Raw genomic sequence first — 24,243 nt, forward strand, 5'->3', positions numbered from 1 at the left:
TGAGGGGAAGGATTAAGGTCTCACAGTGTGGTCTACACAGGAGAAACTGAATGAATACAGCTAGCCATACAAGATACATGACTAGAAAAAAAAAGGCTTGAAGGATTTCTTCAAAGAGTTCACAGTGTTTGCTCCAAGAAAGTTTCTTAATGGATGGTTTTTATTTCTCGTTTTTCTTTCCTGAATTTGTCAAGTTTCTTACAATGAGCACATGTTATATTTATCATCAGAGAAAATAATACGACCTTTTTAAAGAAAATAAATATGCACATAAACATATATTTTAGTTTTCATTGCACTTTTCAGTCAAGGCTCATGATGGTGCCAAGGCAATCTCCTACACTCAAAATGCTTAAACTCTGCCGCACCTGGCCCAGACGTGGCAATTTATGCCCTCTCTATGGCACTCAAGGCCAAGGCTGTTGGTACATGAGTTTCTGTTCCATCATTGAAGTTAGATCTGTTTCTCCTTACATCTGTGTCCTAGCTTACGGAATATTTATCATGTCATATTGGTGTCCTTTTCTCTCTTTTTTTATTCCTTTTTTCTTTATCCCCAATAGAATCAAGCCCAGGATCTTCATTCTGACAATTCTCCCATTATTTGACCAACCAGAACTTTTCCTATCTCAGTTTTCATGGCTTTCCTTATGTTTGCTTATCTACTGAGATATTTGAGAGCCAGGCCAGATCTCACTGGTCTTTGGTTTTACCTTCAGCACTCAATAAATCCTTGTTAAATTTGTGTTGAATAAATTTTTTATAATTTTTGTCCAATGTAATTAGGCTAATTTTTAACCATTACTGTAAACGTGCCTCCTTCATTTCTACCTCTGCATCTGTCCTTGTACCATTCCCCCTGCCTGGCCTACTCTTTGGCCTCTCCTTCCTATTTACATCTTTGCCAACACTTATAATTGCTACTAATTCAATGTTCCACTATTAGTTCTCCCTACTAATTTCATTTCTACTGGTCTGTCTCTTCTGATTTTCTGAGGCTCTATTTATATTTTGGTCCACATGATTTTACATTGTTCCCTACTTACATTAGGCCTTTTTCTCTGCCAGCATGAATTAGTGAAAAGTCCAGAATCTGATATAAGAAAGAGACCAGTGGCTGCACACTAGTATTGCCACTACCATCTTAGAGATCATAGCTAATCATCCATGCTCTTTGAACCTCAGTTTACCATCTGTAAAATGGGGGTGATAGCTCAAATTTACATTTCGAAGATCAAAAGAAATAATATACACGTAAGAAAGAAGGCAAGAGAAAAAAATAATCTTTAGGATTATTGTTGCCATTATTAAATCTTTTATTCCCCAAAGAGTTTATAGTTTCTTAAGACCCTAGCATTCTTCTGAATCTTCCAGAGTTTCTTACCCTACATTTCTCAGACAGTATACTGACCTGGAAGGCAGTATACACATCTTGCTACACTATATATCTTGAAAAACCCACAACCCCCTGAGTCTCTTTGCCTGTCAAATAAGGGCCATATTATCATAATATCTGCCCTATCTATCCCTCTCTATCATCTTTTGACAACAAACAGATGATGCATAAGAACTTTGTAAGTTGCAAAGCAACTATAACCTGCAAAATGTAACATGAATTTTCAGCAGATATACTCAATACATGTATAAACTTGGAGCACTCTCATTCAGCCTTTTTCATATTTTCTTTAGTCTATTTCACCCCACTAAAGTTCCCATGAGCCACAACAAAAAGCTCCCTGATGAGCTATACTTATACCAACTCTGATCTGTAACATCCAACACCACTCCAACACCATCCCTGTCCTCTTAAGGCACCATGGTTCACACAGTTCCTCATTCTCCCTGTCTATTTTGGGCAGCAGGATCCCAGATCGAAATGTACAGCCAACTTCTAGCAACTTTTCAGCAAATCTGAACAAACACTCTCATACTATGTTCTTGACTTCACATTTTTCTCCTACTTTGATTTTCCCTTTTATTTTACCTTGTCCTGCTGCACGTAACTTTGAAAACCACCTAAAATTCCTTCTGAAAGGAAAATGTATAAAATCCACAATCAAAGTTCCACATACTCACTAAAAACAATGTCCTATTTCCAATTTCAGGGTGCTATGATTCTTCAGTAACTATGACAATCTATATGGTCATTCATTATCTCTTACCAATAGGAATAGCTATGATTCACTGTTCAGAAGAATTAACACAACAGAAGTCTTCCCTGTATGAATGCTCCTTTGCAATGCCACTTTTCAACTCCTCCCATCAAAAAGTAGTTCTTTCTTGACTTGTTGTATATGAGTGAGTTCTGTGACCTATTTTAGCAAACAGAATGCAACAGAAATAATGACAGTTTTAGGATTTAGGAGAATTTGAGCAGTTCCTCTCTCTCTTTCTTAAATTCTCATCCAGCCATCAGATTAACAAACCCAGGTTATCCTGCTGAATGGTGAAAGACATTTTTATAAAGCCTAGTTGCCTCCAGACAGCCAACAGCAGCCAACCTAGCTGACTGGCAGTAGATATGAGATGGACACAATCAAAGACCACCCTACTAAATCCATTGCTGATTGCTGACCCACAGAGTTATAATCGAAATGTGTGTATGTTGTTTTAAGTCATTATATTTGGGGATGGTTTGTAAGCCACAAAAGCTAACTGATACAGCACCTGAGATCATTCACAGGGCTGGAAAGAATGATGGAACCAAAGGAAACTAATCATTTGAGATCTGTGAATACTATAAAAACATGAAACAGAATCAGAATCTTTTTAAGAACAACCTCTTGGAATGCACAAATCCACTGGACATAAGAGAAAATTAAAAGCAACTTATTTCCATGAAAAATGCATTCTCTTGAAGGAGTGAAGGGCAGTCATCCTCACTAACCAATATTCTTGCAGTGTTAGCTGAGTGAGTATAAGATGCTTACCACATCCTCCATGTCCCCCAGACTTCCATTCCCAGAGTTGGTCATACACTGTGGAACTAGAGACAAGCCTCATCAACACCATTCACAAGCATAGACTTCAAACCCCAGACATCAGGCAGAAACATACTTTCAGAAGATGGTCCCTGCAACTAGAAGCTGCCAATCTACCTGCATTTATCAAGTCCTAGAAAGGAGATACATGAGAAGGAAACAGAGCAGAGACATAACAGTGCTAGGAGAATGGAGAATGGCCCTCTGGGATTCAGATTGACCTGAATCCGAGTTCTACTCCTTATAAAGTTGCTTACTGAATTTGGAGTTAAGAAACCTGGGCTCGTTTCTGGAGTTTTCACTTACTCAATGAGCCTCATTATCATTGTCAATAAAAGGAGATTATTTTTTGTAGTTTTGAAAATTGACAATTTTGAAACTGAAAACTTATTAAGGAATATTCTGGTTTTTAGTGAGTTACTTAATCTACCTGACCTTCAGTATCCTCACCTTTAAAAAGGGTTTAATAAAATCCATTCCATAGTGTTGATCTGTACATAAAACATGAAGCACAGTGCTAACACACAGAGGGCATTCAATAGAGAAAGGTGAGAAAATGATTGACTCTGCTGTTAAAATCATATTTTTTTCTCCTAGAATCCTACTGGAACCTTATTATAAAGAATTCTTAAATTTTCTACTATTCTAATGAATCTTTTTTTTCCAGTAGTGGGAATTGAACTCAGGACCTTGCACTTGCAAGGCAGTGTGGCACCACTGAACTAAATCCCTGGCCCTTCTAGTGAATCTTTTTATTGAGAGTACATAGAAGTCAGGAATATTATCTTCTTTTTATTATATGTAAACAACAGGTATAAAAAAAGAGAGAAGGGAAAGCATCAACTGCTTTTAAAAAATAGGATGCACCTTAACAAATAACTAGTCTCAAAATTATTAATTTTTAAGACTTCAAAGAACAAAGATCCTCCTTTCAAAAATGAAGAAAAGGAGGCCCAGTGAATAAGTTAAAACTCCAGAAGTGAATCCAGATTGTCTAACCTCCAAGTCCTCTTCTGTAGCACAGTTCAGAACAGTACCATCTTGCCCCCAGGAATCTTAAGAAATCTTTGCCCACAGTATCATCATATATATATATATATATATATATTCCAGAGGAAATGTTTCCAAGTCATTTCTCATGCATCCTTTTGGCCAGAAATCCAGATTAGCTGGATGTCACTGCCATATCATCAGGCTGGCTTCACTCAAGACCCACTTATTGTCTGCAAATGTTGCTATAATTAAATCCAAGTGGCCGCTATGAGTTATCATCACGTACCCTCTCCAGTCAGATTTCCAGGGCTGCAGTTCTTTCAAAAGAGGTCAGTCTCTCTTCTCTTTCCCCTTGGCTATCCCAGAAGGATTTTTTTTTCTTTCCATTTCTTGGGCAAGGAACTTTTAAGGCGAACTCATTTTCAGGCAATCAGCCAACTTTCCCATTTATCCCAGTGACCTTACAGCAGTGAAAAAGTCTCTTGCCAGGATTGCTGCTGAGTTGTGGAGGAAGAGCTCTGAAGCAACATCTCTGAAAGCAGCCAAAACTGGGTCTGTTTCTAATAGGGTGTGGGGCTGCTGTCCTCACTAGCACCATTGACATCAGAAATGGAAGTGCCTTGAGTTTGAGTAGCCCATTATGCCTCCTCACCTCCCTGCATGTCTACAATAACCCTCCTCTCTAGAGTAAAGAAACTTTGAAACAGATGGGATTATCAGGGTCACCTGATCCAAAACCTTTACCTTACAAATGAGCAATCTGAGACCCCCTAAGGAAAAGCGACAAACCATAATTATTAACTGAATGAATGGTGGAATGGGTCTGGCATCAGGTCTCCTCCACCTGAATCTCAATTCAGGGTGCATCCTGCTCTTTGCCCCCAGGATCGAAGAAGGCCAATAAGCAGCTCTAATGGAAAGATCTTGAGGCTGTCCTGCTGCTTAGAGTTGACTTCACATCCCAGCTCCAGAGATAAGCTCTGGCCATGACCTGGATAATTATAACAAACCCTCCTTCTGTCCACAGTTAATTTGGGGATAATTATATGACCTAAATAAGGCCCAAGAGAATCACCTCCAGTATTCTTGCTGAAGCCTTTAAAAATAAATGTATGCTGAATTCTCTGAGATTGTAAATTTTAAGGACCATAAAAAGTCATGAGTTGCGAAAGGCCAACTTTGCCATTTAGAAAAAAAATTTTCCTTAAAAGGAAACAAACATGGTAACATAATTTGAGAACCTGGATTCAACTATACCTGAAGACTTATATTCTTCAATTACATGTGTCAATAAATTTTTAATATTTTAGGTAGTCAGAGTTGTGTTGTTATCATTTGTAACCAAATGAATCCTGCCTAAAACAACTTCTCTTGATTACTTTCAACCATGAAGGAAAGTTTAAGATTCCCTTCATGCAACATAGCTTTTAACACCATCACTGATAACATGAGCATCCTTTCTTCTAACCACTTACACACCTAAACCCAGTGGACCACCTAAATGGAATTGCTCCCTGAATTTTCCATGGTAGTAATCACACTAATAAATTATTACTGGGCACTACTTCTTGTATTATCTCTGACTATACTCCCATCAAATTCTTTTAAATCCCCATCAGGAAAAAGTATATGTATAAATGAAGCCAGAGAGCTTTTAGAACTCCAGTCTACCTAATGTGAAATGGCCCAATTGTGGGAAAGTGTATATCCAGCCCATCATCCTTGGTACATACCTACCTCCCAGCCAAGGAGTCATGTTAATGATGCACAGAGCCTGCTAAAACATTATGATATTTTTTATTGACTATAAAGGGCAGTTGTGAAGAAATGAAATACTATTATTGAAACCATCCAGAAGGATATTGGCAAACCACCTCAGCAATCACATTACTTGGCCTTTTCCAAAAGACCTATCATCTAGGGGATGAAAAAGTTTCTCAGAGAAGATAACAAAGATCCTTCAAGAGTCACCAAGTGTTTATCATATGTTCTGGTGTGAAAGATGAAATTATAACCAAACAAAATAATAATTACAATAATAATCATCAGAATTGATGGTACTGATACAGAGCTGTGTATTGAAAAGACAAAACACCCAGTGCCAGCATTCTACTCTTTAATGAATGCCTCATAAAAGTTATGATTTGTGAACACTGAGAAAGCAGAAGCTTTGCTTTTAAGCAACTCAGGCAAGGGAACTATCCTTGCCACTAGTGATGTATTTGTCTCTATGTGTACATGATGCATACAATTCCAATAAACCTAAGAATTAACTACTTTTCAAGTTTTGAATATGAGTCAAAACTCAGATATTTGACAGAGATGATAGATAGATATAGATATTTAGATAAATGGATAGCTTTTTAATTAAGTCCAGACTCAGATCGTGCTCATCCTTTTGTCATTACCTCTTAAAGAAAACTGAGCATGTGATGTGTTCTAGAAAAATGTATATCCCTGAATTGAAGCAAATAGCTCCCTTAGCCTCAGAATGTCACATACAAATAAACCAGAAGAATTTTAGTATCAGAATACAAACATAAGAGGAAATCCAAGGAGTCTAAGAAAAGGATCCACACTTAGGTTTTAGCTAACTCTGCTTTGTCCAGTTTCCAACACTGATCCATCATTCATTCCTTGAATAACTATGTATTAAGTTCCTGCTGTGTACCAAGACTGGGCCAAGTATTTGAGTACACAGCAGTAAACAACGCAGGTCTCTGTTGTTCTCATGGTGCTTATGGACTAAAGGAAAAAATAGATAGTAATAATACACATTAATGAAGATTGTGTCAGCTATCTATTGCTTCACTAAAACTACTCTAAAACATAAAATGGCTTAAAGCGTCAACCATTCTCTTATGTCTATAATTTTGAGGCCCAGAAATTCAAGGTAAGTTCTCCCAGACAGTTCTATCCCACATGGTATTGATTGAGGCCACATGATAATACATAAGTAGCAGATACGATATTCACTACCATGTCATGTGCCTTGGTGGGAATGGTCTGAAGACAGGCTTTGAGGACAGTTGATCAGCATGCCTGTGCAGGGACTCCAGTATGATGGTGTCAGGGTAACCAGGATTCTTACTTAGTGGCTCAGGGCTCCAAGAAAATCTTCCAAGAGATAGAAAGCAGGAACTACCAGTTTATTGAGGTCTGAGTCTGGAAACCCCTACATTGTAATTTCTGCCATGTTCTGTTGGTATGGCAGTCATAGAGGAGGCTGCCCAGACCCAAGGGGAAGGCACACAGACCCCATATCTTCCTGGTGGAAGAAAGAACTTTCAGCCTTAGTCTATCACAAATACATAATTCGCCAATGTGATAAATACTGTGAAAGATGAGAAGAGGATGCCAGAAGAAAGATGAAGGAGAGGGGAATCTCATTTAGATAGTGTGGGTAGACAGCACTCTCGCCCTGAAGAAGAACAAATAGCCATGAGCTTCAGTCTGTAGCCTACCTTTGTCACCATAAGCAAGAAATCTGTCTATATTAGTGGAGAAAAAAATACAACAGTTTCTGTTTTTCTAACTCCTTAGAAAACAACCACACACTTTAAAACTACTGTACTCCTTCTATCCTCTGAGGAATGCAATAAATTATATTCCTGAGAATTTATTTAATGACATGGAACAGCAAATTCCACACTAAGATCAAGTATAATATATAACAGTACAACAAAATAATAAGCAATCAAGCAGAAAACTTTGTTACTAAATATGAATTATTTGGAAAGAACAATTTGTCATCATAATGTACGAAGCATTAGATGCTTCCAAATTGCCATAATTTTCATTCACTTTCTGCTATGAAAGTAAATATTTTAACTTAAAATTCCCAGATATATGGATTTATCATAAAAATTACATACTTTGTATATGTGAGTGTATATCTCTATAAAATGTCTAACATATGCCTAATATGATCTATCCATCATACCTAGCTCTCATTCATACTGTGAGCATCTACTTTGTGCATTACATCATCTTAATACAAGAAATCAACAAATAATAGATTTCCTTAGGTGCTTAAGATCTATCCTCTTCTCTTCTACATTATCACTGCCCAAGTTCAAATCTGCTCCAGTCTCACCTGGACTATTAGAGCAACTGCCCTCCAGTCTGTCCCAGAGTCTGGCATACAAGTATCCTCACAGGTTACAGTCAACCTCTCAAGCCACTTCCCTACTTCCCCAGACACCGTGCCTGTCCTGTGCTTCTGTAGCTTGACCTACACTGGTGCTTTCAATATTTCCCCATTTTTTCTGATATATTCTTCAAGCCCCATCTCAGCATTCACCTTTTCTGCAGAAACATCTCTCCCCTCTTCCCAGCTGTGTCACAGCCTGAAGCATAGCATGTTAAATTGCCCACTTGCTTGCTTCTCCCAGGCCTCTGCTCTCAGCCTGCTCTCCCAGGGCAAGGGCTGTGTTTTTTCCACCTTTGCATCTCCAGTGACCAGTAGGGCCTGGACCAACATAAATAAGGTCAAGTGTCTCCTCTTTCTGGTTCTAAGATATCTTCTAGAAGGTTAATTTGCTGGGTTGAGAAATTTTTAGTTTTCTTGACATGTCCAAAAGTCATGATGTTAATAAGGGTACAAAGAATGTTTTTATTCCTTTAAAATTTATTTCAATGTTTTGTTTTACTTATCAAAGAGAGAATTTTTCTCCTTACTCAATTCTTTGTCTTTATCTTGATATCTAATGTGATTTGCATCATTTTATTTTTTAAATTACAAGCTCAATTATTGGGTATTTCCTTGTCAAATTTAATCCCCAGTGCACTCCACCCACCACTATGTTGGCTTTTCAAATAATCCCTGAAAATCACTCCTTCCATGAAAACCAAGGTGCCCTGTGACTCTAGAACCTGGCCACTGAGATAAGAGAAAAATAGAAATTTCAAAATGAGAGCACTCTAGGCCTTTGTTACTTCCTAACACTGTAACATCAGGTGAATTAAATAATCTTTCTACTTGCCTCAACTTCCCCATTTGGAAAATTAAAACAGTATGAAAATAGTAAGTGCCTATGGTATTCAGTGATATCTTGCATTAGTACATCCACAACAGTAAATAGCATGCATTTTATTTTCCTTCTCCATCCCATGTTGACCTTGCAAAATAAAGCAGCTTCCTACAGGTGAAAAGGACAGGACATTTTTCAGCCAGGATTGATGGTGAGGAATTCTCATTTCTGAAGTGATAAGGAGGAGAAACTACGGGGTACTATATACTAATGAGCACTGGTCTCTCCTCAGAGTTTGTTGAACCTGGCTGAGGTGTTACAAAAGACTAACAGGTTCCCTAGCCATCAAAGTGACTGCCACCAATAAAACCCAAATGCCTACCTGGGGAGTGCTGCCTTGTATCCAAACATCATCACCTGGCACACTCCTTCAACACCACCGAGACTCCAAACAGAAGGGAAGGAAACATGGGCCTACATAAATAACAGGTTGCATTTCCATGTAGACTTGGTTCAAACCAAACTACTTCTATGAAGGATACTCCGGGGGTCAACTGGAGGGAAATTAGAAACAATTAGAAGTTGGGATGTGGGGGTAAGGATTCAGAGCATCCACAGAAGAGGAACCTGAAGACCACAGAGGAGTGATGACTTGCTCAAGGTCATACAACAAATTACTGGCTGGGATGGGAGTATAGCCAGGGTCCTGAAAGCCAACTCTAATACTATTGCCTAATATATCACTGAAAAGACAGAGGGTTGTTGAATAAACTTTGTAATTTGAGATGATGGGGAGTGTGAAGAAGAGAAAGAACATCCAAATGTAGATTAATTTTTCATAAAAGGTTTAGTGAATGCCTACCAGATGCTGAGCACTGAGATAACAGTGAACAATGGGATAGACAAGGTTCATGCTCCTCAAGTAGCTTACACACTGAGCAGGGTGAGGAGCAGGAACAGGTAACAAGCAGGGAAGCAAATAAACCAAATAATGACAGCTTGCAAGAAGCATCATGAAGGACTCAAAACAAGTGGTAAATGAGGCAAATAACACAGTGGAGGAGGCTTCTTTATACAGGGTGGCCCTGTGAAGTCCTCACCAAGGATCTGGCCTTTAAACAAAGACCTGAAGGGCAAGAATCCAGCCACATAAAGAGCTATGGGAAGACTAAAATGAGGGAAAAAAGCAAAAAAGAGATTGCTCTTTTATAGAAACTGTCAAACGTTTGTGGGAGATGGAGCCTGGAGAATAAGGCAGAGTGTAGGAGAGATAAGAGAGTGGGGCTGGGCCAGATTGTGCCAGGTCTTACAGGCCATGGCAAAAATTCTAATTTTACTCTAGTTACAATAGGAATTCAGCAGAGATTTCCAAGCAAAAGAGAGACACGTTTTACCTTATTTCTTGGAAGGTCATTCTAGTTGCACTGGGAGGACAAGGACAGATGAACAAGTGTGGAAACAGAGACCATACTTAGACACCAAGGCAGGGATCGGGTGAGAGGTAGATAATGATGCACTGGACTCTAGCAACGACAACAGTGTGAGTCACAACAGAAGGAAGTGAGTGATTTCATAATAAATATAAGAGAACTGAGACGATTTATCAATAAATTAGCATTAACTAGCAAGACCTGATATTTTACTTCAGCCTTACTCACTTAAGGTGTTGGTTGACCATATTGAAATTGAGAGAAATTCTAAGACCTAAAATGATCCTAAAGTGATAAGTGACAAATTCTGGTTTCCTCCAGGTAAACTGAAGTCTCGGAAAGTTGACAGACATCTTTAAGTCTTGATTTTATTACGTGTAAAAACAGGATAACAGTAACTACAGTGATCAGTGAGCAAATAGATTTATTGTGCACAGTTGCCACATACTGGCCCGTGATAAATAGTAATTTCAGTCTTCCCACAATAATAAATGTTGCCAGGCATGGTGGTGCATGCCTGTAATCCCAGCACTCAGGAGGCTGAGGCAGGAGGATCACTGTGAATTTGAGGCCAGTCTGGGCTACATAATGAGTTCAAGACCAGCCTATATTAAAAACAAACAAACAAAAAATAACAAATTTTATTTAAGATCAGATACAGTGCTCTGAAGATTTTTTTTCACTGAATCCATTTTAAAACATAAAGCTTACAATGTTCTCAATCAGTATTTTTATGATATAAATTAGTAGGGTGCAGCATTATTTGATCATTAGGGAAAACCAAAAGCCTTTTAAGCTTTTTCTTTCATTTTTGTAGTTGTCTCTAACTCTCAGAGTCAATCTCAGTTGGCTTAATTGTGATTTCATCTGGAGAAAGACTCAAAATTTTTCAAGTTTCTGTCTCATAAGTATACCAACTTGATTAAATGAACTAAGGGGCAACTGTGGGTTTGTCCACCACGCATTATGACAAGTTTCAACTCTGGGTCCTCTAAACAGTATTTTCAAAGCTTCCTTCAACAGAAAGAAAAAGAATGTCCCATGCCCATTTGTGGATTCCTGGGGAGGAACCACTTAGAAGGAATAGTAGAACTCAAGAGGGTAAGTATTCACAACTTGCATTCACTCGGCCCTTGGGATACACAGCATCTTTCCATACCAAACTCTGGAAGTACAGGAAAGGACTCTAGGACTACAGCTAAGAGACTCTGATAATATGGTCAAGAGTCCTGTTTCTCATTCTACTGCAAATGCTTTTAAACATTAGGATGCAGAGAATGAGCATCTAAGGTAGAAATGTCTTTTTCATAATGTCACCTGAGATTTTCCCCAAACATATATAAACATGTATGTGGAACACATATAAACTTCTACATAAAATCTTCACCCTGTGTGTTTCTTGGCTGGTTTACTACAAGAGCTAAGTTCATGTATTCTTTGTCATTTCTGGCCTAACACACACATTGTAGAATCACACTTATAAGTAGGGAGGAAAATTATTTTTCCCCTAAGGCTAGTATTTTAGTGGCTATCATGACAGTTTGTTTTACCTTTGCTTAAATATTAATTTCTTATTTGATTTTTCTAAATGAAAGCAAAGACTTGGAAAATATGAAGTGCAATATGAGATATACCCACAAAGCCACATATATATATTTGCTTTATTTCTGAGCATGCTTATGAAAAAAATGAACAATATCCAACTGCTGATAACCAAAGAACTTGCTATTCTAAGAGAAGGTGGCAGTATAATATGTTTCTAAGGCTAAATATCTCTTCTAACAGTGACTGTCATTTAAATTCCTGCCTAGCAAAGAGATTTTTATGGAAGGTTAATGCCTCCTATAACATTTATCCTGGATGGTGGAGCTTTTCACCTAATTTTCTGGGCTTTATTCCTGCAGTGTTATAGAACCTTATCTTCCCTCTAATAGCTTGCCAGTAAAGAGCCAGTGCATATAAAGACAGTCGTTATTTCTCAGTTCAAGCCCTGATTTAATGAAATTCCAAATCTCTAGTGAAAAAGGGCTGGAGGTTAAGCCATGAATAAAGGAAGGCAGGCCAGAAACAAGCTAAGGTGTTTCTGCCTAGAACTGGGCTATGGAAGGTTACACAGGACACAGAACTCTAGCCAGAGGAGGCTGCCTGAGGCTGTATAGAGACCACAAGTAAGGTTAATGGTCTACATTCTACAAGGGTGGCATCCCTGCTTTTTTTTGAGAGGCTATTCAGCTGGAAGAAATCTTTTCAAGTATTCCCCATTTGCATTTGAAGTAATTTGCCTTTTTATAATTTTCTAATTCCCTTTCACTATTTTGACATTTACTAGAGACTGTGGCCTTTCAATAAAACATTTCCTTCCCAGTTACCTATTTACTTCTCCTTCTTTAATGGCCATGACACATGCATTTTCCAAAAATGATCAGAGCCATGCTTCTGGTCCCACATACCTTTGCAGAACCTTGACACTTAACTCCCATTAAGAGGCTGAGTTCATTTCACCTCCCCTTCAAACAGTAAGGGACTTTATACAATGTATACAGCGCATGGTGCATGATTCCTGGAACAAAGCAGTGGTAAGCAATGTGATCTTTGTCTGGCACTAGCTTTTAGAATGCAGCCATCATGCTGTGAGAAAGCTGAAACCAGTCCATGTGAAGAAAGATGACACAGACAGGAAACATGGGAAGGTCTGAGGTGTCTAAAAATATAACCAATCTCAATTACCAAACACCTAATGGAATGAGTCTTCAGCTCACACCAGTTCTCAACCTGAGTCTTCCACCTGAGGCTTCACATGCTATAGAGCAGAGATGAGCCACTCACCCTGCCCTGTCCAAATTCACGACCCATGGAATTCAGAGAACAATAAAGGACTGTTTTATGCTATTTTGGAGTAATTTGTTTCACTGTCATAGCAACTAGAACAATGATGCACTATGACCGTATCCTTTGTAAGAAACTGTATTTGCTGTAAAGACCTCTTGTTCTCTGGCAAAGCCTCCTCTGGTGCACTTTAGCCAGTCCCTGCAGCCAATCCTTAACCACCTATTCTATGGCAGCAGTGAGACAGTGAAATGGCAAGGTCTTTGGAGCCTTTCAGACCTGAGCCTTTTCTTTAGACTCTGACTAAGTTATTTAGCCTCTCTGAGCTTCACCATTTCATCTTTGAAACAAGGATAACAATGCCTACCTCAGGAAATAAGTAGTCATGTCTTGAAGCTCTTATCCACCATAGAATTTTTTTTTGTATTAAATTCTTTTATTGGTACATTGTAGGTATACAACACAATTACATTTCTCATTGGGAATTGTACCTTTATATAATGCATCTTGGTTCTTATTTTTTCCCCATTCCTAGCCCTCCCTTCACGCCCTCCACCCTTCCCTATTTACAAAGACTTTATTTCCATTTTTTCCATTTCTCATCATTTTTTCCTTTCCCTTCTTTCCTTTCCCCTGTGCCTCCCACTACCCCTACCCCTTTGGACCTTTTATTCCTATTTTACATTATCGATTATTCATTCTAATAATTGGTACATTTTAGGTATACAATATAATGACATTCATCATTGGAAATTTTCACCTTTACAAAGTCTCTCTTGGTTCTTATTTTTCACCCTTGCCCAGCCCTCCCTTCAACCCCTCCAGTCTTCCTTATTTACAAAGATTTTGTTCCTATTTTTCCATTTTCTCATATTAATCCCATTCCTTTCTATCCTTTCCCCTAGCCCTCCCACTTCCTTCCTCTTTGCCCCTTTTCTTCCTATTTCACATGACCTATTACACATTTAGTCCTTATTTACACTTTCAGTTTCTCACACCAGAGAAACTATTCGGTATTTACACATCTGTGTCCTATTTATTTCACTTAAGAGTATTGCCTCAATGTGCATCCACTTAGCTATAAATGTCTCTAATTTCTCATTTTTTATGGCTGAGTAGTACTCCATTTTATTAAAAAACCACATTTTCTTTATCCAGTCTCCAGTTGATGGGCATTTGGGCTGTTTCCAAGTTTTAGCTATTACAAACTGCACTGCTATGAACATGGGTGCACATATATCACTGTGGTATGATTCCTTTAATTCTTTGGGGAAGATGCCCAGCAGTGGAATAGCAGGGTCAAATGGGATTTCCAGTCCTAGTTCTTTGAGGTATCTCCATACTGATTTCCACAGTGCTTGCACCAGTCTATACTCCCACCAGTAGTGGAGCAGGCTTCCTCTTTCCCCATAGCCCTGCCAGAATTTCTTATTGGTTGATTTCATGGTAGTAGCCATTCTTTCTGGAATGAAGTGGAATCTCAGCATTGTTTTCATTTGCATCTCTCGAATGACCAGTGACGTTGAACATTTTTTCATGTATTTATATGCTATTTCTACTTCTTTGTCTGAGAAATATCTGTTCATTTCAGATGCCCATTTTTGGATTGGGTCTTTAAATTTGGGAGGTCTGATCTTTTTAAGTTCTTTATAGATTCAAGATAGTAAACCTTTGTCTGAGGAAGAGCAGGTGAAGATTTTTTCCCACATTGTGGATTGTCTCTTCACACTGCTGGTGGTTTCTCTTGCTGTGCAGAAGCTTTTTAATAAGAAGAGATCCCATTTGTTGATTGTTTGTGCTAGCTCACGGGCAACTGAGGTTTTGTTCATAAAATCTTTTCCTACACTGATGTCTTCAAGGGTTCTACCTAACCTCTGTTCCAACTGGTTCAGAGTTTCTATTTTAATATTTAGATCTTTAATCCATTTTGATTTTAGTTTAGTGCATGGTGAGAGATACAGGTCTAGTTTTAATCTTTGGCAAGTTGAAGCCCAATTTTTCCAGCACCATTTATTAAAGAGGCTATCTTTCCTCCAGTGAGGGTGTTTGGCTCCTTTGTCGAAGATGAGATGGCTGAGTGTGTCTGGCGTTGTTTCTGCATCTTCTAATCTGTTCCACTGGTCCTTAGGTCTGTTTCTTTGCCAGTACCATGCTGTTTTTATCACAGTAGCTTTGTAGTAGAGTTTCAGGTTGGGGATTGTGATACCCCCTGCCATGTCTCTGTTACCTAGAATTGCTTTTGCTATTCTGGGTCTCTTCTTGCTCCAAATGAATTTTTGGATTGTTTTGTCAAGGTCTGTGAAGTATGCTGCTGGGATCTCAATTGGAATTGCATTAAATCTATATAGCAGTTTTGGAAGGATGGCCATTTTCACTCTATTAATCCTTCCTATCCAGGAGCAGGGAATGTCTGTCCATTTTCTGATATCATCTTCAATCTCTCTTTTCAGAGTGCCATAGTTTTCAGAGAAGAGGACTTTGATTTCTTTCGTTAGGATGATTCCTAGGTATTTCAGTTTTTTGGATGCTATTGTGAAAGGAATTTTTTGCCCTATTTTCCTCTCAGTGAGTCTGTCATTGGTAGACATTGGTCGAGGCAAGCTATTGATTTTTGTGTGTTGACCTTGTAACCAGCTACTTGACTGAATTTGGTTATTAAGTCTAGAAGACTTTTGGTGGCATTCTTGGGGTCTTCTATATAGAGTATCATGTCATCTGCAAATAATGACAATTTGACTTCTTCATTTCCTATCTTTATTCCTTTTATTTCTTTCTCTTGTCTAATTGCTGTGGCTAATGTTTCCAGAACTATATTGAACAAGAGTGGTGATAGTGGACATCCTTGTCTTGTTCCTGATTTTAGTGTGAAGGATTTCAGGTTTTGACCATTTAGTATGATATTGGCTGTTGGTTTTTCATAGATGGCTTCTATGAGTTTGAGGTAGAGACCATCTATTCCAATTTTTTGTAGGGTTTTTATCATGAATGCATGTTGGATTTTGTCAAATGCTTTTTCTGCATCTATGGAGATAATCATAGTGTTTCTGTCCTTGGCTCTATTGATATAGTATATTACATTAATCGATTTTCATATATTGAACCATCCCTGCATCCCTGGGATGAATCTCACTTGATCAGGGTGTATGATCTTCTTGATGATCTTCTGCATTCTGTTTGCCAGTATCTTATTAAGGCTTTTTGCATCTATGTTCATTAGTGAGATTGGCCTATAGTTCTGTTTTTCAGTTGGATCTTTCTCTGATTTGGGGATCAAGGTGATGCTTGCTTCCAGGAATGAATTTGGGAGTATTGCTTCCCTTTCAATTTCATTGAAGAGTTTAAAGAGTAGTGGCAGCAGTTCCTCTCTAAATGTCTTGTAGAATTCAGCAGTGAAGCCATCAGGGCCCGGGCTTTTCTTAGGTGATAAGTTTTTAATTACATTTTCAATTTCATTGGCTGATACTGGGTTGTTCAGAATTTTTAGGTCTTCTTCATTCAACTTTGGTAATTCATATGTATCTAGGAATCTGTCCATTTCTTCTGTGTTGTCCATCTTATTGACGTATAGGTTCTGGGAGTAGGTATTGATGATCCTCTGGATTTCTGCTGGGTCTGTTGTAGTTTCACCCTTTTCATTCCTAATTGCGTGGATTTGGGCCTTTTCTTTCCTTTTTCTGAGAAGGTTGACTAAAGGTTTATCAATTTTGTTGATTCTTTCAAAGAACCAACTCTTGGCTTCATTGATTTTTTGTATTGTTCTCTTAGTCTCCATTGCATTGATTTCTCCTCTGATCTTTATAATTTCCTCTCTTGTATGAGCTTTGGGGTTGTCCTGCTCTTCTTTTTCTAGAAGCTTGAGGTGCAGCATCAGGTTGTTTAATTGGGCTCATTCTGTTTTCCTAATATGCATATTCACTGCTATGAATTTCCCTCATAAGACTGCTTTCATTGTGTCCCATAGATTCTGATATGTTGTATTGTCATTGTCATTTAATTGAAGAAACTGTCTGATTTCTTCTTTAATTTCCTCTGTGACCCATTGGTTATTCAGAAGTGTGTTGTTCAATTTCCATGTGTTTATGAAATCTTTTGAGTTTCTTTTGTTATGGATCTCCAATTTCATTGCACTATGGTCTGATAATATACAGGGCATAACTTCAATTCCTTTGCACTTACTTAAACATGTTCTATGTGTGAGTATGTGGTCTCTTTTGGAGGATGACCCATGTGCAGCTGAGAAGAATGTGTATTCTGATTTTGTGGGGTGGAAGACTCTGTAAACATCTGTTAAGTTCATTTGTTCAAGAGTTCGATTGAGTTCTAGTATTTCATTACTTATTTTTAGTCTAGTTGATCTATCTATTTGTGACCATGGGGTGTTGAGGTCCCCCACTACAATTGTATTAGTGCATATGTGACTTTTCATGTCCGTTAGTATTTGTTTGATATAGTTGGGTGCACTAGTGTTTGGTGCATATTTATGATTGTCATCTCTTCCTCTTGGATTCTTCCCTTTACAAGGATGTAGTGTCCTTCTTCATCTCTCTTCATCAGTGTTGGTTTGAAATCTACTTGATCTGCCAAGAGGATAGCTACTCCTGCTTTTTTTCGGGTTCCTGTTGCATGCAGTATTCTTTTCCACCCTTTAACTTTCAGTCTATGAGTTTCCTTTTGAATGAAGTGTGTTTCTTGTATGCAGCATATTGTTGGATTTTGCTTCTTGACCCATTCTGCCAGTCTATTTCTTTTGATTGGTGAATTGAGACCATTAACGTTGATGATTATAACTGAAACGTATTGACTTGTCATTGCCATGACTTTTTCTTTTTGTTGGGTTCTCCCCCTTTACATTTAATTTCTTGCCATGCCAGATGGGTTCATTCTGCTTTGCTTCCTGGGGTTGTGATCCTCAATGTCTGTTCCTAGGCTATTGTGTAAAATTCTTTGGAGTGCTGGTTTGGTATTCACGAAGTTCCTAAGGTGCTCTTTGTCATGAAAGTATCTTATTTCTCCATCCATTTTGAAAGATAGTTTTGCAGGGTACATCAATCTGGGTTGGAGGCTGTTTTCTTTTAGGGCTTGGAATATGTCACTCCCAGCTCTTCTTCCCTTGATGGTTTGTGTTGAGAAGTCTGCTGTGATTCTGATGGGCTTTCCTTTGTATGTGATTTGTTTCTTTTCTCTCAGTGCTTGGAGAACTTTGTTCTTCTGTTGTGTTTCTGGAATCTTAACAATTATATGCCTATGTGTAGATTTTTTTTTATCAAGGCTATTTGGAGTCCTATATGCCTCACTTATCTGTATGTCAAGCTCTTTTCCCCTGCTTGGGAAGTTTTCTGCCATTATCTGTGAAGAGATTTTTTTATGTCATCTCCACTCTCTCCTGTTTCTTCATTGAGCCCAATCAGTCTTATGTTATTCTTTGCATCATCTAGCAGCTGCTGGATTGATTTCTCATGTTCCCGTATAATTTTGAAGCAATTTTTCTTTTTCTGGTCACTAATTGCAATCTTATCTTCTATATCTGAAATTCTGTCCTCACATTGGCTCATTCTGCTGTGTAGACTTTCAATGGAGTTTTTCATCTCCTGGAAATCTATTTGCATCTTTTTTATGGATTTCATTTGTTTCTTATGTTGGGATTCCATCATGTTCCTCAGGTCCTCTCTAGATTTATTAATCATGTCTTGCACTAGGGACACAATTTCTCCTGTTATTTGAGAAATTATTTCTGATTTCATTTTTTCCAGATCCCCTTTTGTTGCCAGTTCAGTGGGTCCAGGTGGTTGAGTATCAGAGTGTTCCATCTGATTTCCCTTTGGGGTTGCTGTAGGTGATCTGGAAGTCTGGCTTTGAGACTTATTTATGTGTTTTCTCATTTCGACGGGGGGGGGGGGCTGTTAGCACCTGCACGGATTACCTCCTCTGAGCTGGGTGAGGTGGGACAGGGGCCGGGAGCAGCGGTAGGGATGGTGACCCAAAAGCCCTTTCCTGTGGGCTGGGAGCAGCCAGAGGGATGGTGGCCAGGAAACCCCTTCCTCTGGACCAGGAGCAGTGGGATGGTGGCTCAGAAGCCCCTCCCTCTGGGCCGAGAGCAGTGGGAGGGATGGTGGCCCGGAAGCCCCTTCCTCTGGGCCAGGAGCAGCGGGACAGAAGGTGGCCCAAAAGCCCTTTCCTCTGGGCTGGGAGCACCGGGAGGGATGGTGACTGGGAAGCCCCTTCCTCTGGACCAGGAGCAGTGCGACAACGGCTCAGAAGGCCCTACCTCTGTGCCGGGAACAGTGGGACTCAGTACCTTGGTCTGGTGGTCTGGTGTCCTCTGCGCCTTGGTAATGTGGAATCAGGTGGCTGCCTGTCTGCAGTGGGGTGATTTGGTGTCTTCCGCGTGACTCAGGACCTCGGTAGGGCGTGCACAGACCTGCCTGTCTGCAGCGGGCTGATTCGGCGTGTGTTCCACGCAACTGGGGACCTCGGCAGGGTGTGGGCAGACCTGCCTGTCTCCCACCATAGAATGTTAATGACCCTCTTTGTCACTACCGGGACGTCTTCCCAGTATATACCTCCCCTAGGAGGTTTCTACCAGTGCAGAACTTATTCTCTCCTTCCATACCATTCCTTTGTTATTCCACCTAATTTCACTTCCAAGAGCACATCATTATTACTTTAGCTGGGTCATTGCCTAAGACTCAGACACTGTGGACATTGTTAAGAGTCATTCACACTCTATCGTATCCTTGTGCTCTTAAAGCACACATTCCCACGCATTTCTGTATCCACAAATCCACATAGGAGAGAAGAGCCTCATGGGAGGAAAAGAGTTAAACTCTTACTCTCTTGCCTCCTACATACTGATGTTTAAAAATTAAAAATGTTTTTCTCTAATAGGTCAAGATAATAGCAATAGAAGGAGGAAAATACAAGTGACCATCAGAAGGAAACTCACTATAAGGGAAATAGAGTATAGCTTTGTAAACCAGACATAATTATAGGTTAAATGGACTAATTCTAGACCCAGAATATAATAAATCCTGACCTTTACAGACTCAGCCAAGCTGGTGCCAGAAGTAGATTTTCAGGAAAAATAGTTACATATGGATATCAAGACCTGTGCTCCTGGAGAGTTGTACCCTGTGGAGCCCAGGTAGTTTTTCTCTAGAACTATGCCATCCTAAAAAGTAGGTACTGTACTAGCCACATGTGGCTACTGAGTGCTTAAAATGTGATCAGTCCAACTTGCAAGTGTAAAATATACAATGGATTTCAAAAACTTCATATGAGCAAAATCACACCAATTATTTCATTAACAATTTTATATAGATTACATGTTGAAATAGTATGTTGGATATACTATACTGGGTTAAATAACATCATTGAAATTGATTTCATATACATATATATATGTCTACTAGAAATTTGAATACTAGATACATGGCTCACACTATATTTTTATAGGATGTGCCATTCTAGAACATTTCTAAGAAAGAGGGCATCATAAAACCAAATATGCCTCATCAAATCTGTAGAAGCATTCTTTGCTATGCAATAACAAGCAAGTCTTGTCCCTAGGGTGGAGAAAACTTCAGCAGACCCTCCTCTGGAGAACAGCCAGTGCTCAGGACCAGCTCCCATCCACAAATGTCATCCTCCAATACCATATGGTGCTGGACATTCCAGGCAGTAGATAGGGCTCCCTGGAAATCCTTAGTCAAAATTGCCCAAAGGAATGCAACATGTTACTGCTCTCCTTCTTCAGGAAGTAGATCGAACATGAGCATCAAGGACCAATGACTCACAAACCTGAAGATCCTGAACAATACCAGGAAACTTCAAAAATGCCCAAACTCCAAGTAGCAGACTGAATTGAGTCCCAGACCATATTAACTTGAGTGTTAAAAGTCACACATTTGGAGGCTGGGGATTTAGCTCAGTGGTTCTGCTGCCTGCCTCCCAAGTGCAAGGACCTGAGTTTGATCCCCAGTACCAAAAAAAAAAAGTTAAAAATTTATAGTCTTAGATTATTAAAACCTCCCAATCTTGGTTATATTTATTTTCCCTTCTATTACATATTCATCTCACATAATAATTATAATACTAACTATTGAATGATTCTGAAAAACATTTCATGTATATATTGATTCATCACTAAACCCCTAACACCTGGGTATTACTATCCAAGACTTAACACACAGCAAAACTGAGGCTTACTTAAGTCTTGCCGAATTCTAATGAATCTAGAAAAACTGTCAGAAACTTGAATTCAAATCCAGATCTATCTCATTCCAAATCTGCCTAGATTTCAAAAAACAAAGAATTCTAACCAACAAAACAAATATATGTTACAGTGTCTATTGGTTAAATATATACTTAAACTTACAAATGTATATTCATTCACAAAGATTATATGATGCTAAAATAGACATCATAGATGGAAAGCTATAAATACATTGCCAGTTTTAATGCTGTTCATTCTGACCCTTAGCTTACTCTTCTATAATAATGATACAGATACTGAAGGACAACATGAAAACAACTTCTTTAGGTTCTGCCTACCCAATTTTGCCTCTTCACTAGATTCCATGACCTTGGATACAGGGTCTTATGAAGCTAAAATAGATTTGCATTTATCCAAAAGTTTTATAGTACATAGCTCTGTATTGCACAGTGTAGTCTTTATTGTAAAGGCAACAGAGATCACTTTTAAACCAAGCATGAGATAATCAGATTTGCATTTTAGAAGGATCACTATGGGGCACTCTCACACTCTGGTGGGAGTGTAAATTGATACAACCCTTCTGGAAAGCAATTTGGCAAAATATATTAAGAGCTGTAAAATGTTTGACACAGTGATATCACTTTTGTGACTACTCTAAGGAAATAATCCTAAAACCAGAGAAAGCTTTATGAACAAAGCATTCATTGTAGCCTTATTAATAATGGCAGAAAAATAGCAATGACTGCATTACTCAACAATAGAAGAATGGTTATGCAAGCTTCGGTACATTTACCAGGTAACACAATAACAGCCATCTAAATTATATTCATGACAAGTTATTAGTAACATCAAAAAATGATGATTTACTAATGTTAAGATTAGCAACACATTTGTGGTTGATTATAACGATGGCCACAAATAATTCTCCTTCTATAGCCATACTCTTGCAATATGATATATGACTTCCTTTAAGAGGTAGTATGTATTCCTCCACCTCTCAATGTAGCCTGACCCTGTAACTTGCTTTGACCAACGAAATGCTAGTAAATGATTTGCAAGCAGGAGCTTGAAAAATACTCTCTTGCTGTGCTGGAAGCTTTCCATCACCAGGTGAAGAAGCCCTGACCTAGCTTGCTGGATGATGACAGATACGACCCACTCTGTCCTGTCAACTGAGATGTTGGCCAATCCCCAAAAGAGAGTCACCTAGATAAGTGGCACAAACACAGATGCATGAAGGAAGTCAGCTGAGATGAACAAAAGAACCACACCACTGAGCCCAGCCCAAATCACTGCTTCAGAGATGAGGTACCATATAAATAGTTGTGATTTTAGGACACTAAATTTTGAGGGCATTTGTTACACATCAAAAGCTCACTTACTACAATTTTTATAATTTCAGAGACAAGGTAATGATATATGATGGGAGGGGGGAATCACAATATTATCCTTGTTTTTGTGTATGTTTCAAAATTTCCAATATATATGGCTAAAGGAAAAATAAATTTTCAGTAAAATATCTGGATATAAGAATACACATGCATGTAGTTTGATCATTACTACAATATTTTCCATAAAAATATATTAGTGAAAGATATACCATTGTTTGCCTCTGGATACTGAAAATATGAATATTTGACTAATTTGCATTTTAAGGCTTACTTATTTTATTCTGAAAATGTATTTTTATAATTTTATTTATTTTTATTTCAAAACTTCCCCCACTCTAATAAAATGTCTTTCTATAGAATATATAAAGAACTGACTTGGAGAGGAAGGAAACTAAAGACAAAGAAACAAATTCAGAGGAAATTAAAATAGCCTAGAAGAAAGTACGATGGCCCAAAACCAAGGCAATGTCTGTAGAGAAAGAAAAGAGGGGAGAGACTAGGGGTGGTGGGCCAATATGGAGATACTGAGCTATTGAGGGAAAATCCACAGTTATCAATACTGGGTATTGAAAGACACTTAATCTGGGACAATGGATGAGTTTCATGAGGACCCAAACCCCACCCTGAAAATGGACTCAAAGTGAGATCTAAGTGTGTAAACCATCTCGCGATAGAAAATACACGGGTTTCATCATATTCTCAAATGAAAGATGAGATCTCAAAAGCCAAATATCCATGAAAGTTTGTCTGCCCAAGACAGAAAAGAATTTCAGTTTGGTCTAACAACCCTATTTAGATCTGACTATTTTTAGGGCATTGAAGAAGCCACTTAAATGATCAGTCTGGGATCTGGGTCCCTAAAGTCTGATCTGAGTACATGATGGTCCCAGTGACATCAGTCCTTCTGGGCCACAACTTAGAAGCTGGTTCCTACAGGTTTCCACCCTAAAGGAAGCCAAACCCTTGTTAACCATCACTTCAGAGTGTCAGATTCATGGGTATAACCAGAACCTCAAACTCCAGAAAACAAATAGTTGTCTTAGCCTGTTTTCTGTTGCTACAACCAAGTATCTGAAACCAGATAAATTATAAAGTGTCTTAGTTACTTTTTCTCATTGCTGAGACAAAATACCCAACACCCAAAGTTAAAGGAGGAAAGATTTATTTGGCTCACAGTTTGTAGAGGTTTCAGTCCATTGTCAGCTGGCTCCAAGGCAGGATAGCACGGCGGAGGGACACTGAAGAGGAGAAATAGTCCATATCAAGCAGGCAGGCAAGAACAGCAAGCAGCAAGTCCAAATGACCTTAGCAGCTTCTTTCTGCCTCTTTTATATTCTATCTAGGCTACCAGGTTTAGGGTGGGTGCAAAACCAGTGGACTGATTTAGTAATCACACACCCTTAATCTCAGCATCACACACTCAGATCCAACCACATC

General features: G+C 38.7%; 1 long non-coding RNA gene across 1 annotated transcript in view; it reads right to left on the reverse strand.

The window, feature by feature from the left end:
* LOC110350002 (uncharacterized) overlaps positions 1-24,243 on the reverse strand; it is an 81,721-nt gene that overhangs the window by 18,331 nt on the left and 39,147 nt on the right. The window contains exon 2 of the long non-coding RNA XR_002396242.2: positions 23,981-24,044. This is a non-coding gene — a long non-coding RNA (uncharacterized LOC110350002). The remainder of the gene's footprint in view (positions 1-23,980; positions 24,045-24,243) is intronic.

Source organism: Heterocephalus glaber, unplaced genomic scaffold (assembly GCF_053883595.1).
Source record: "Heterocephalus glaber isolate CG9 unplaced genomic scaffold, H.glaber_assembly_v1.0 deba00001481, whole genome shotgun sequence".
NCBI lineage: Eukaryota > Metazoa > Chordata > Mammalia > Rodentia > Bathyergidae > Heterocephalus > Heterocephalus glaber.